Source organism: Sphaeramia orbicularis, chromosome 11 (genome assembly GCF_902148855.1).
Source record: "Sphaeramia orbicularis chromosome 11, fSphaOr1.1, whole genome shotgun sequence".
Taxonomy (NCBI): domain Eukaryota; kingdom Metazoa; phylum Chordata; class Actinopteri; order Kurtiformes; family Apogonidae; genus Sphaeramia; species Sphaeramia orbicularis.
Window position 1 is genome coordinate 17,906,331 of NC_043967.1, and position 15,656 is coordinate 17,921,986.

At 39.8% G+C, this 15,656-nt stretch overlaps 1 pseudogene; it reads left to right on the top strand.

The window, feature by feature from the left end:
- Nucleotides 1–12,929: 12,929 nt before the first annotated feature.
- LOC115428471 (septin-7 pseudogene) lies at nt 12,930–15,295 on the top strand (annotated as a pseudogene).
- Nucleotides 15,296–15,656: the final 361 nt, after the last annotated feature.

The following is a 15,656-nucleotide window of genomic DNA, read 5'->3' on the forward strand; positions in this document are numbered from 1 at the left end:
ATCTTATTAAAGTGAAAGCATCAAGTACAAGACTGTTTTTTTTTAATACAAATACATACACAACTGTTCATTTAATGCGCAGGGATTTAGTGTTAGAGTCTTATTAAGCTGTATACAGTCAACTTTCATTTATATTAACCTTATATGTATATTTTCAGCACTCAGCATCGTGCTTGTAAACGCAGATCAACACAAAATCATTACAAAAACAAACAAAAAAATTAATAGTTACTTTTCAGGACATTGTATTTCAAGTGATCTGACATGAAATAGGTCTACCCACTTTTACTGGCTACAGAAATATAATCTGAACAAAGGTGAGCTGAAATTTATATCATTGAAAGACAACAAACATACCAAAATAAAAGGATCTCTTTTCTGTGACTGGGGGCTATGAAGTCAGGGGGAGGTGGTGAATTTCAGTGAATCAAAGGATTTAACTGGGTTGGGTAATTCAGTGGAATGATGGAACAAGAAGGAGCAGACCTCCTCTGCAAGCTAACTACCTCCCTCTACTGTGTCGAGGTGATGCGCACAGAATATAGATACAAAAGACGATACAGTGAAGAAAAAAACAAAGACATGCAACAGTCTCAGGAGCTAAACCTGCAGGATGTCTGTTGAAAGTAATGACTTGAGTGACCTTGAAAACGCTCTGAGATGGTCTATCACAGACGTAAACAGTGTCTTCACTTAACTGCAACTGTACATGGGTTTCATTCTTCACTCCCCACCTGCAGAATCAGTTCACACACAGACTTTATCAGCACAAACAGAGAATTAAACACAGAAGTACGGGAAACAGGGGGACAGAATCAGATGTCTGATGACACTTTCCTCCAATTGTTTTGATTCTCTGTAACTCTGATGCTGAGAGAGAAAACCGATGCGGAAATTGGAGAGTTTTATTATCATTATGTGAATAGAATGAAGAAGAAGAGATGTGAGTTTGTCCCATAGACAACCCCCACCCCCCAGTAGTTTACATAAAGATATTTGGGTTAATTCCCTCCTCCTTAACCCTTTAATGACTACCATTATAACAGGCCACATAGATTTCTTAATGTCACTTTTGCAATAAAAGTTTCAGAAAATGTCTTTTTTTGCCAATTCTTTAGCACCTTTTTTCAGGAAGAACATAACTTTCCATACCTGTCCATTAATTATCGTTATTATATGTAATAAAACCATGTGTTCTAGCAAAAAAAAAAAAAAAAAGACTTGAATTTTTGGTCATATTTGTAATGAAAAACAACTGTAAATGTGCATAATTAAATTTGATGATATTATACAAATAGACCATGTTACACCTTCTTACTTTGAATTATTTCTAGTCAGTCATCCTTAAACTGTGAAAAAATCAGTGAAATTCAACAAAAACATAACAAAACACACTAGCACAACATTCCAAAACAGAACTATCACTATTATTTGGGTGCTTCTATGAAACTGGTCTGTAAAAACAGGACACGGGGCTAAAAAATTCAAACCAGATGTAGAGTAATGTTATGAAGTAAGTCTGAAAGCACTTTAGGTCTGTTTTAAAAATAAATATTTACTGAGATAAAAGAGAAACTATTTTTCAGATAAAACACAGTTTTATATTATTTTACATTATATTTAATACAAAAATCTGCATGTAACACGGTCAAAAGGACACAAAAATTATGCGCTACTGTTTTGTGTTTTTGAATATCTCTTTATTCTCTCACAGGTACGTTTTGGGAATTGAACTAATTATGCAAGGCAGAGTGTTTCACAAAAATGACTGCTGTTGCAAAATCATTCGCAATTTATATGTGTTTAAATGGGCAGGTTCTGTACAAGTGGACACGATGGGTTACACACAAAACCTGGAATGAGACTGAGATTCATGAAAAACCTGCATGTCTGGATTAGAAAAACCACTAGGATCAACAAATTTAACAGTGTTTTTAGTTATAGCGCAATATAAGACCATTAACAGCCATGTTTTCCAGATGAAATGCACTGACACCTTGGTAGCTTTTCATGTCCCAATTTTGGTCCCATTTTCGGCCCCAATATTTTATTAAAAATTCATTAATTTTGGGATGGCTCAGAGCAAGAGTATAATTTTTTTTGCATTTATCTGAGGTCATCATTAGGTACATCCTGGGGGGAAATACGTCTAAATTTCTCTATTATTATTGAATCTAAAAAGCTGGTAAAGTGCCAGATACCAAAATGTACCCAGTTTCATCGAAGCACCCAAATACAATTATTTACCAAAATTCTGCACAGAAACACCACTAAAACCTCACTAAAACACTTTCATTTCTCTGTCACTGACTACACTCTGCTCCGCTTATTTCCTACCCCTCCCCCTCAGCCAATGTGGGCCCCTACCCTAACATGTTGTACAGCAAAAGAAAGCTCCCAATCGCAGCTTTCAGATGGCATTTGGATTTTCTCAATAACACAAACAGTTCAAGAGTTATGGTAAATTGGATGATGATGGATGGAAAAATGCGTCACTGGAGACACAATCGTCCTAATATGGTTAATAAAGGTCTGTGCTGGTTTAGAAGCTCTGTCCTCTCTGTCTAAGTCAAAAGACTAAATATAAAGACAGTGGACCTGGTGCAGACTGAGTGTCTTAAAGGAGTGATATTTTGCTTTTTTAAATGGAATTATGCATTTTAAACATTTCCCTGTGGTCTACATAAACTGTAAATGCTATGCTTGGGTCTGAATTCTTCATTAACACTGCTCTACAATTTCTTAGAAAATATCTGCTTCAGACATTAAATGTGCAAAATCTTACATACTTTAATAAGATGAATCAGAAAACAAATTACAAAAGTGGTGGTTAGCTCATGTTTTCAGTATACATGATGGTGTTATTACACATATATGTTGGTTTATGTACATTTATACAGTGGATTTATAAATGTTCCACTCCTAAGAACCAGAAAAGTGACTGTATTGTAATATGCAGACACTGTTTTGAGGTGGATGTGCTAACTCTGAGACAAACACTCCTTTTGAATAAAACCCATTCTCTCATTAATTCTCAGAATTTCACATTTTGGCCCAAGACTGTATCTTAGAAACTACAACCAACTAGTGCTTTCAATTAAATTTTTCTTTATTAGTGACTCAAATTTGGTAAAGTTTAACTACTTTCATTCTGGAAGCATTTTACTTGTAGACCAGTGTAATTCAACTCCACAGGTCCATCTTCAACCCTATTTCTGAGTAATGACACCAGAAAGGTCATTTTGAGCGCTGGCCCTTTAAATGCAAATGAGCCCACCCCCTCCAGATTCATTGCTATGTTGCTCTGTTCCATTCAGCCACTTGAGTTTGTTAACACAACCAACAACTGAATATTTTAGGTAATCGGCTCTAAGTTTGGACTTTTTTTTTTTTTTTCACTACAACCACTGTTGCTGACCAACAATTATGCTGTATTCGGAGAAGTGTTTGTGGGAAGTGTTGACTGTACATGTGCAAATGTCATGACGTAACTAGTTATAAAATGTAACAAATTAAGCAGGAATTAAAACGGATTGTAGAAATCCACTCAATTTTTGCCAAAATGAATATAAAGATAGCTTTGCAGCACCTGGAGGGTTCAAATTCAAACTTTATGAACTATTAAGGTCCAAATACACAAATAAATGAACCAAAGACTAATAAAAAATATGACCCCTTTAACAGCGATTGGTAATTAAACCTGTCCATCATATACTTCATGCTTATGTCTGTAAAAACCTATGCGTTGAGCCAAAATCCGCCGTCTCATCTTGTATCATGAGGTAGATTCTCTAGTTAGAGTTAAGAGGAGTTGAAGAACTTTTGTTTCTTCTAAGATGTATAAATTGCATTATAATGAAAGGTAACTATGGATGTTTTGATTAGTGTCACCGAGAATGGTCATGCATTAAACTTTTAAACCCTTTTTAGGCCCTAAACGTTTGCATCTAACTTTTTTGTGCAAAAACCTTAAGTGGAGTCAAATATTTTCTTTGCAAAATCAACTTTACCTCTGCTAGTACTACTCGGGAAATCAACACAATCAAAGTCTGCATATCTTTTATTTCAAATACCTTAAATAGTTGCTGAGATATTTCAGTTGTGAATAAAACAGTGGTCTGGCAGCCATAGCCATACCCAAAGCAATATCTAAATGTTAACACCGTGCATGTTTTGGCAGTTTTACGCTGATCAGATGTGTCAGAGCATGGCTTGTGAGTCCCTGACAACACGTATTTTGGAGATTTCCTCAGGGAATGTTGAGTGGGTGGACGGCGCAGGGCTGTGGCTTTGTGGGAAGAACAGAATGTGTTTATGCTGGTGGTAAGTGGGGACGTTTTATAGCCTAATTTAATGGAATTACAGTTTAACTAAGTTTGGCTCGTGATTGAAAATGAAGTGTAGACGGTAACAAAACACACTGTATGTTTGTGTGTGAGTATTAAAACCGAGACATTTTCAGTTTTGTTCCCTGTCGACTGTGATGAACTGCATCTTTCAAACAGAGCACAGAATACGGTTGGTTTTCATCCCTCGCTCAAAGATGGTCTACCACTACTATAATGCCTCACTGTGTGTCCTTGGCCCCGTTCTTATGTTCAACCCACACTAAGCTCTGCTAAGTGGGTAATTCATTCAATCCAGACAACTGAGCTCTGATTGGCAGCCAGAAAAGGAGAAGGTGCACACATTAAGCAAAGGGAAGTCGTCCTGCTATGTTGAATAAAACTCACTCAGGTTATAACACATACTGCAGAAGCTTTTGATTAATCCTCCCTTAAAAGTGTCTCAAGTGCCTAATTTAACCTGCAGGAATTTCTCACAGAACATGTCATGTTTTTTGTAATTAAATCTAACATAGTGGTTCTAGTAACTACCAGTCGATTGTGGTGTAAGCATTGACCTATCCACACTCACCGGCCACTATACTACAAGCACCTGGTGTACCTAATGAAGTGGCCAGTGAGTGTATTTGCTGATGCTGCTCTGGTCCATCTGCTTCAAGGTTCAGTGTATTTTGCATTCAGATCGCTCAGAGTTCCTGTTGCCTTTCTATCAGCCTGAACCAGTCAGGCCATCCTCCTCTGACCTCTAGCACCGAGGAGGCACTTTCATCCACAGACCTACAGCTCACTGGATATTTCGCCTTTTTCAGACTGTGAAAATTTCCAGTAGAACAGCAGTTTCTGAAACACTTAGATCAGCCTGTCTAGCATGTTCAAAGCCACTTAAATCACCTTTCCTCACCATTCCAACGCTTGTTTTTAACTACAGCAGATCATATTGATAATGAGTTTCTGCCACGTGATCAGCCCTTCTTCCCAAAATAATTTTTCTGCAAATGGGAAAATATTCCATTCATCCTCAAGTGAACATACACTGATCAGTCATAACATTGTGACCACTGACAGACAACATGGTATTAATGAGCACGATCTCAATATTCCTTTGATGTATCCTTTGAATAGAAAAATGAGAAAGAGTCAGGATCTTGACAAGGGAGAAACTGTAATGGACAAATCGCTGGGTCTGAGCATCTCCGGATTCTGGGAATTCTGGGATGTTGGGCATCCTCAGTGTAGAGTGTTTAGTACTAGAGCTGTGCAATATATCGCTTGAGCATTGTCATCGCGATGTATGTGTGTGCAATTGTCACATCACAGGTCCTGCAATGTAGGAGGAAAATGAACTCAACATGTTCTCATCTGATTTCAAGAGTACCTGACACACACTGTACGCAGCGATCCACCAATCACGATCTTTCTTAATCAGTTTGGAGTGAGTCGCTGGTAACAACATTGAAAAATGAGCAATGACTATGAGAAAATCACCGTAAATGAAGACTTGGTGCCAAAAAGAAAAACAACATCAGAGCATCTGCAGATCTTGTTGTTCATCCCCAGTGTAAAGTGGTTAGAACCTACCGAAAGTATCTAAAGAACAACAACCAGATCTGAACCAATGGACCATCTGTGGGAGCAGAACATTATTACCACCTTTCTAATATTGCATAGTTGTGGAAATGCTCTGACCCAATCATCACTGTTACAAAGTGGCCTTTGCCAAAGTCACTCATTTCCTTCTGTTGGTCATGTTGCTGCTTCCAACCCATCAAATACAAGGACTAAGGCTATGTTCAGACAGTAACAATCTGAAATGAAAACACAAAAGTGGCATTGCGTTCTCACTTTTAATTCCATGTTTAGACCTGCATTTTAGGGGAAAATCTACACGCAGACAGACACACAAGTGTGTGACATTTCTTATTTATCGATGTAGTATGCATGCCAGGTGGTTAGGTAGCATCATCACCACCAAGACCAAGCACCTGTGTAGAACTTTTCTACTTTTCTTCCTGTTCTCTCCTAGTGCAAAATACAATCACAAAACAGGAAACAGAACATGGTGAAGCAACGCACAAAAATGGACAATTTTGTGGCTAGGTCCATCACAAGGAAGTAATCTGACATGATGTTGTTTTCCTGTACTGGCGCATGCCTGTGATGTAAACTCTACGCAATGAGAAAATGCAGTTTTGCGTTTTCAACCCTTTAGACGGTGACATGAGAGTGGAACATTTTTAAGATTTCCACTCTGGAAGGTGGTTTCACTTTTTGTGTTTTCACCCCCCAAAAATGCTGTACCTGTCTAAACAAAAGGCACATCTGATAAAATATTTTGTCATTTTCACCCGAGAATGTTGTCGTTTAACCTGGGCCTTAATGTTGACTTGTTTGCTAATGTGTCCAACCTAGTGAAAGGTACCACTGTGATGAAATATATGTACTGTATGTTCAGGGTAACTAACAAGGGAACATGTCATCCAGTCAGTAGTGTCTGAACAACAGAGTAAGGTGCTATATATACAACTTTGGATACACATACACAGACAATACCTGACCTGTTTATTTACTGCATATAATAATAAAGTTTATTTATATAACACTTTTTGCAGAGAGATTTCACAAAGTGCTTTACAATAAAATCTGAAGTAAAAAGTATACTGCAGCAGCAAAGCCAAATATGATCCAACGTGTCAGCAGTTTAGTGGTGTAGGAAAGAAAGCTCCCAGTTTAGGGACAAAAACACAGCTGCCTGGAGTTTAGGAATTGGACTGTTTGTGATTTATGCCAGAATGTGTTTTGAGTGATAAAAAAAAAAACAGTGAAAACCATTGAGACAATAATCAGATCAAGCTGAGTGTGTGGGTTGAGTTAACTGGAGAACTGTTTTCACTTACAGCCTTGAGGTTTGAAGAACACTTTGGCATGACACTTATTAAATGTTTTTGAAGGCAAAGACAGTCTGAACTCTTCTTCCTTGTCAGTCACCAGCTGCACTGCCCGGAGCTAAACTTTGTACAACACTCGACTGACTTTTTAATACAGTTTATGGTTGTGACGATTTTATTTTTACTGCTGACTGGACACTTGGAGTACAGACGAGCACACAGCTGAGGGTGGCGGCTTTTTTTGGCTATTACTAACTGAATAACTCACACATCCAGATGTAGTTGCAGATGCATATGAACAAAAACAAACTGATTCACTCTTCAGCTGGCTTCCAGCAAAGCCTCGACCAGGGACTAGCTCTGAGCAACACTGCATTCCTCATATTTGGACATTTTTGATCATAGAGGGTTTTCTTCAGGACCTTTACTGCAGACAAATATTACCAATCAGAGGAGTGAACATTCTCACATATTCATGTTTGGACTTTTCATCTGATGCATTTAACCCTTTATCAGGCAAGTGACTATTTTTGGTCATTTCTGCACAAATTACAAGACAGTGACAGCAACAGTTACAGTGAGGACAGTGAGTCAACAATCTCAGATCCAATGTGGTCTACAGGGTATGAAAGGTGCACTTCTGCATGAACAGTGAGTGGACCTGCTTTGAGCCTGTTTACATGACCCTAAAAATACTCAGATAACTGGGAGTAATCTGGTAATTGATGTAATCAGATGTGATGCATTTACATGCACTTCAGAAATGCGATAATTGAAAAACCCTGGTTTACGTGTTTCAGTCCATTGTTTGATTTCTTTCGGAGGACGTACACACATTATGACATAAGATGTACACTTCCTGTCATTTTCAAAACATCCAGGCTTGTCGACCATGGCAATACCTATGGTGTCAGCATTAGCTGTCCTAATGTGGGAGCTAATAAGACTGCAAAACAGGTCACGTGTTGCTGCTATCCTTTATTTCCTTTCATTGCTTGTTTTACTTTTTTCCTTAAGCTCACATTGTTGCTACATAACTTCTGTTTAAATACTTTTTTTTTTTTTTTTTAACACATGCGCAGATCTAAAAAACCCAAAAGAAATCAGATTAACCTGTATACATATGTGAAGACATCGGAGTATTGGGAAGAAATCTAGGTGTGTTAATCCGATTTGTCATAATCAGATAACTGCAATTATTGGATAAAGCCTATCAGATTATTCTGTTTAAATGATCACCTGAATAATCTGATAAATCCAGAAACTGGAAAATGATCGGAGTATTGGCGTGTATGTAAATGGGCTCTTTCTTAGGTACCATGAAGTAATGGTACTAATGTAAGTAACAATGTTCACAGTGATAATGTGGATGTTGACAGGTGTCTGGATCAGCACTTATGTTGTTGAAATGTTCTAAATGTGATGTTCTTTTCATAGTTCATGCATTTTTTTTGTATTTTTATATATACTTCTTGGATTTTTTTTTTTTCTTGCCACTTACAGGTAAGGAACCAAATATGATAACTTCACCAACCTTGATTTTCTATATGACAATAAAAAAACTGAAACATTTCACAAATGTAAAGTCTTGTTAGATCCTCCAATAACACAGTAAGGTTGAAATGTTGAATTTCAGAGTATTTACCCTATAAAGGGTTAAACTACATGTTTCCTTCAGTGAAGACCTACAGTCCAATCACAGGTGTCTTATGCAGAGAGTTGTATGTTCCTACCCTATAAATTCAGTGTTTCTTCAATTAAGTCTAGGTAGGGACATAAAACATTCAAATCTGACAGTAGTTGAGGTTAGATCTAGAGAAAACTATGTTGGAAGTCGTTACAATAGTTGTAGGTCTATAAGGGTTCGATTCACTGTCAGAGACTGGAATATTAAAGCAAATGTTCACTCGATCTTCTGAGTGATCTGCGAATCCTTCTGGAGTGGTGTTCCCATGTTGACTGAGCCTGGTTTTACAACCAAATCAAGAATACTGAGATTTAGAAATGCTAATGTGTTTTGTAAGGCAAAGCAGTGAACTCTCAAGTATGTATATTGCATTACATTTTAATTATAGATTTAGATAACTCAGTTTTATTATCTTTTGGGAAATGGCTGACACTAATAGAAGGTGGAAGCAGATTTGTATTTGACTCAAACACACAAGATTACTGTGATGTGCATTTTAATATGTGTGGACTGAATTGATCTCAGTCGTTTTCACGTACAACAGTGGTAAGATTTTTGTGAATTTGTATGAAGAGCCTTCTTAGAGGCAAACACTTCAGTGGTATGAAGGCACACATGAAGCATGTACAAATATCTGACCTAGTTGTTGGGTCTCTCCAGGGGGAGCACTGCTGGAAGCTGGTGGGGGGGTGGGGGGTAGGCAACAGTGTAAACCCTCCTTCAAGTCCTCCTGGTGAGCAACAGCTGAAACGAGATGAGTCTCAGCGTTCCCCCTCTCTACTAGAACCATCTGAGGTTAAAGCAGGTGGAGGAGTACACAGTAGGAACACAGCCAGTTTTCTTTCTGAGAACCTGACAACAAAATTCCCTCTGTGCTCCGTCTCCTGAGGGTTTTCTGCGCTGTCAACAGTGTCATCAGAACAGAGGGAAGACTTGAACTACAATTTCATAAATCTGACAAAGGCAGACAACATTGGAATCTTACAGAAAGTCGACTTCTCATAGAAAAACATATCCTAGAGGCTGAGCCTTCAAAGCCTTATAAAGCTAACGTTGTGTCTTGCATTCACTTGCTATGCATAGAGTTTTATTTAAAAGCTGGACCTGCTGCCAGACGATGATAGAAACAGATTTGATGTTGAGAATCAGATGACAGTGTTTATTCATGTAGAACACCCTGACTGTCCTCTGGTCAGCCTTCATCGCTGCCCATCCACATTTAAAAGCACTTACTCATGCACACTTTAGCATGTTTTTGTCAGCTGTGGCTGCTGAAATAACATCCATTCCTGCCACAGTCAGCACCCAGCCCATGACAGTTAGCGGTGGACACTGTGCCACCACTGGAAAGGTAACACACTTCCCTGGTGTTACAAATGCTACAGTACACCAGTTCATTGGTATCATTGACCTGAGCATGAGTTCCATCAGTATGTGTCAGCAGGTCAGTGTTTCAGTCACTGTGACCTTCCGCAACAAACACGTCAATAAAAAATGCTGGTATTTCTGTAAAAGATTGTCAAACTATGCAGAACAAGAGCGCCAGTAGTAAGTCATGCCCATGCACTTGAATAAAAATCAATTCTCAAAAGTAAGTCAATTTATGTAGAAATCACCCTCATGTCTCTGTGTTGGTGGGGTTAGTTTGGTTTGATTTAACCCGTAAAGACCCAGTGCTATTTCTGTGGCAGTTTCCAAATGAGATTTTCTCTTTATTTAACCTTTCTTAAGTGATTTCTCATCTTTTATTATACTATATATCATCTGTATTTTGCATTTTTTTCCTGCGAAAATCATGTATTTCCTATATTGAATTTACAGATCATGTAGATGTTCATGACAGCTCAGATTAAAGTTGAGTGTTATTACATCAAAAACAGAAAATTGAAGAAAAAGTGACTTCTTCCATGGGTGACCATGGGTTTTACTTGTGAATCAATGCTGTAGAAGATGATGGTGTTTAAATGTTTACTATGGAGCCTCTGAACATCCAAATGGGTCGTATCTGATGACCATGAAAAGATGACAAACTGCAATTGATAAGATTAGTGGGTCAACAAGTATTCTACATTTCATATCAGTAGATGATTTTGTTCGATGGTGGATGTTTGGGTCTTTATGGGTTAAGACATAATACACACGGTAAAACAGTTAGCATAGCTCAGGTCAAAACATGGGGAAATCTCTGCATTGCATTGCTTTTCAATGGTTTGTTTTAAAGATTTAGTAGTCCAGAATTGCACATGCTCTTGTACTTCGGAAGTTTGTGTTGAAGTCTGTGTTGTGCTGGGATTTTGTTGTTTTTGCCATTACCTGACTTCACTTCTAAGCTGTAGTTAGCCATTGTTACAGCCTGTGGCAGCTGTAGAAGAACAGAAGAGAGCAAGTGTAAAGATTATCAACTGAAATCTGATCTGAGTCTATGTAGATGTAGAAAACCATGACATTTGTCATAGTACACTTTGATTTTTAACATAGATAAACAAAAGTGTAAAGACAATATAATGAAAGTCCGTAGACTATCAGATAGCTTTGTACACTATTAACTTTTTTTATGTGCTGTTTAGGTTGCTAAGCTTTTATGATGTTTCATTGTGGGTTTGCCATATACAGTATATACCAGCGCCTGAGGTCTGCTACTTTAATAAACCATCTGCTTAACAGCTGACAATTTGCTGTTTGTAGAGCATGGAACCATTCCATCATTAAAGTTTAAAGGCTGATTTTTGGTCCTGAATGAAAGTTGAAAAAACCAGACGGTTAATTGTTGTTATAAAGATTTTCATGGTGAAAACATGACAAGCACTTTTCATGTAGAACAGCAGAACATTTCAGATATCTAGAAGTAGACAATTAAAACACATTAATATTTTTTCATCAAAATAAAATAATGACATTTTCAACCAAATAAACCATAAAGAGAGAAGAAAACATTCTATGACAACTAGGGATGGGTACTGAATTTAATACTTTTATGGGTACCGACTGAATTCCACAGGGACTACCAAATATTGATTCACGTAAAATCAAGTGGTACCACAATTCAGTACTTGAATACATCCTCATGTTGCGTGTATTTGGGAGAGAGAGGAGGAGTGTCTGTCTGACGCGATGACGGCATTGGACGCAGAAAAGCATGATTACATCAGTGACGGTTTGATGATAACAGCAAGCGTGGTGGATAGAAAGTGTTCGAGAGTGTGGCTCCACTTTGCTAAACTTGATGCAGACTGTACTCGCTGCAATATGTGTAATGCTAAATGTAAAGCCAGCCATGGAAACACTTATTCAAACATAATATACACCTGAAGGCTGAGGAATGTACAATATTGGAAAAGCCTCAAAGGAGCGCAGGCTAGGACTACAGCACCAGGCACCATCACTGCAGCTGCACCTGCGGCAGCTCCTCACCTACAGCCAGCATCGGGGGAGAAGAAGTGGCATTAAAAAAAAAAAAAACCACACAACTCAGTGTGGATCAGGCTTGGCTCTTGCTGGAAAACGTTGATGTGTTGGTGTTCCTGAAAAGGAACGGCTGAACATGTGCAGCACAGTTCATGCTAGAGGGAGTGGCTTGTTTTAGTTTGTAATACTTCAGCTTGAAAACTGTTACATATTGTAGCGACTGGGGGCTGTAATGTTTAAAATGGACTGTTCCCCTTTAAGAGTGTTACCCAGAATGCACTGCAATGTTTTGGGAAGGGAGTGCCAGTTGTTAGAAAAGTGTTGCAGGCAGCGTCTGTGTTTTAATCCACCGACAAATTTTACACGTGCTGTTCTGATTTTTCAACAGGTTTCAGTGTGGTGAGTAGTTGTCTTCACCAGCTCCAAGACTGGTGTGGAATGCTGTACTCTGTTTAAAAAGACCCCTGTTCTTGGAGCAGTTAAATAAAAGGAACTGTGAGAAAGAGACATTTTTTTACTTCCTCTCTGTTGCCTTGCAGTGTCACCACATTGGTGTCAGAAGTGGAATGTTAAGTTAAGCTAACGTACCCACGATGGAGAGCAGACGGGAATGGCGGCATAATGGCTTAACAGAAGAACCTGGAGGGCTACGTGGGCTTTGCAAATCTTCCCAACCAATTTACAGAAAATCTGTGAAATGGGGGTGTGAGTTCACACTCATGGTTGTCTGGGGAAGTCAACTCTTGTCAACTCACTCTTTCTGACAGACTTGTACTCCTCTGAATACCCCAGGTCCTTCACATAGAATTAAGACAACTGTACAGGTGGAACAGTCTAAGGTTCTGGTAAAAGAAAGAGGAGTCCATCTTCTGCTCACCATCATCGACACCCCTGGCTTTGGCTACACCGTTGGCAATAGTAACTGCTGGCATCTGGTCATTGACTATATTGACAGTAAATATGAAGATTCCCTCAATGCAGAGTCTCGGGTCAACAGATGGCAGATGCCAGACAACAGGGTACAATGCTGCCTGTATTTTATTGCCCTGTCTGGATACGGACTCAAGCCCCTGGATATGGAATTTATGAAATGGTTACATGTGAAAGTAAACATCATTCCCCTCATAACCAAACCCAATACAATGACTCCTGAGGAGTGTCAGCAGTTCAAGAAACAGATCATGAGAGAAATCCAGGAGCACAAAATCAAAATCTATGAGTTTCCAGACACAGATGATGAGGAGATGAAGATGGTCAGGAAAATCAAGGATCGTTTACCCTAAGCTGTAGTTGGTAGTAACACCATTATTGAGGTCAATGAAAAGTGAGTGCGCGGGTGGCAGTATCCCTGGGGCGTGGCCGGAGTGGTAAACAGGGAACACTGATTTTGCAATCCTCCAGAACATGCTTATCAGGACTCATATGCAGGACCTGAAACTTGCTGCAGTCACCTACAACAGCATTGACAACAATAAGAACAAGGGGCAACTAAGCAAGAGTCCTCTTGTTCAAACTGAGGAGGACCGATGGGAGCAGGTGGCCAAGATGAAAAGGATGGAGCATGAAATGGAGCAAGTATTTGAAATGAAGGTCAAAGAGAAGCTTCAAAAGCTTAAGAACTCTGAGGTTCAGCTCCAGAGACGTCATGAGCAAATGGTAAAGAACCTTGAGGCCCAGTATGTATGCATTTCCCGACTAGAGTGCCACAACAACAACTGAGAGACTGGTGTATGAGATGTTTGTGTTTACGATGTTTACGACAAGATGTTCTGCCGATTCGGCACACCTGAGGAGCTGCACAGTGATCAGGTGCGGAATTTTGAGGTATTTGAGGTATGCCAGCGCATGGGGGTGACGAAGACTCGGACGACACCCCTTCATCCCTAGAGTGACGGACTGGTGGAGTGCTTCAACTGGATGCTGTTCACATAGTTGGCCATTATTGTCGAGCAACATCAACGCGATTGGGACCGTCACCTTCCCTTGATCATAATGGTGTACCGACTGGCAGTGCAAGAGAGTACTGGGTGCACACTAGCTGCTCTCATGTTCAGGAGGGAGCAGCGGACTCCTATGGACCTAGCCTTTGGCCACCCCCCTGTACCGATCTTCCTGGAGAGTCTAGCGTGGAGTACCTACACAGCCTCCAGCAGCGGCTGGCAGAGGCATATGATGTCAGGATCAGGCTAGGGAGAAACAGAAACGGGCATATGACATCCACTGCCAAGGCCACCCCTTCTCGCTTGGAGAGAAGGTGTTGGTCTACTACCCCACTCGAAAGAAAGGTGTTTTGCCTAAGCTGACTAGGAAGTGGGTGGACCCCTGTGAGGTGCTGGAGCACCTCTCCGATGTGGTGTATCATGTGAGGATGTCTGTCCAGGGATGGGTAGTGGTGCTACACTACCTGACCATCTGGCACCCTATCGACTCCATGCAAAACCAGAAGCAATTGACAATGTTCCCAGCTCATCTTCTTCTCTCTCCACAAGCTCACCCTGCACCACAGGTAGTGAGGTGAACGGTGGGGGTGTGGGGTGTGGGGGTGTGGCATGTGCGAAGACAGACTGGGCGCGGGCAGAGGCTGCCTCCCTGTTGCTAGATGGACCATGTGTTGAGCTTGTAGTCGCCGAGACGAGTGAGACGCTGGTGGGGGCAATGTAGCAACTGGGGGCTGTAATGTTTAAAATGGACTGCTCCCCTTCAAGAATGTTCCCCAGAATGCACTGCAATGTTTAGGGAAGGGAGTGCCAGTTGTTAGAAAAGTGTTGCAGGCAGCGTGTGTTTTAATCTGCTGACAAATTTTACATGTGCTGTTCTGATTTTTCCACAAGTTTCAGTGTGGTGAGTAGTTGTCTTAGCCAGCTCCAAGACTGGTGTGGAATGCTGTACTCCATTTAAAAAGACCCCTGTTCTAGGAGGAGTTAAATAAAAGGAACTGTGAGAAAGAGAAAATCCATCCTCCCTCTCCGTTGCCTTGCCGTTTTGCCACAATGTTATATATATATTTTTAAGTTATTTGCTTTTCTCAAGTATTCAGAAGTTTTTGCAATTTTCCTTATAGACAAAATGACTTTAATCACCACACATACACACAAAAGTACCACAAACAGGCACCGTTGTATATCGCTACCAGTTGCCAGGAACCAAGTATCGGTACCGTACTGGTTTAACCCATAAAGACCCAAATATCCACCATCGACCAAAAGCATCTATTGATCTAATATCTGTTGATCCACTAATCCTATCAATACATGTAAATAATGCAGATAAAATACAGTTAGTCATCTTTTCATGGTCATCAGATATGACCTATTTGGATGTTCAGAGGCTCCT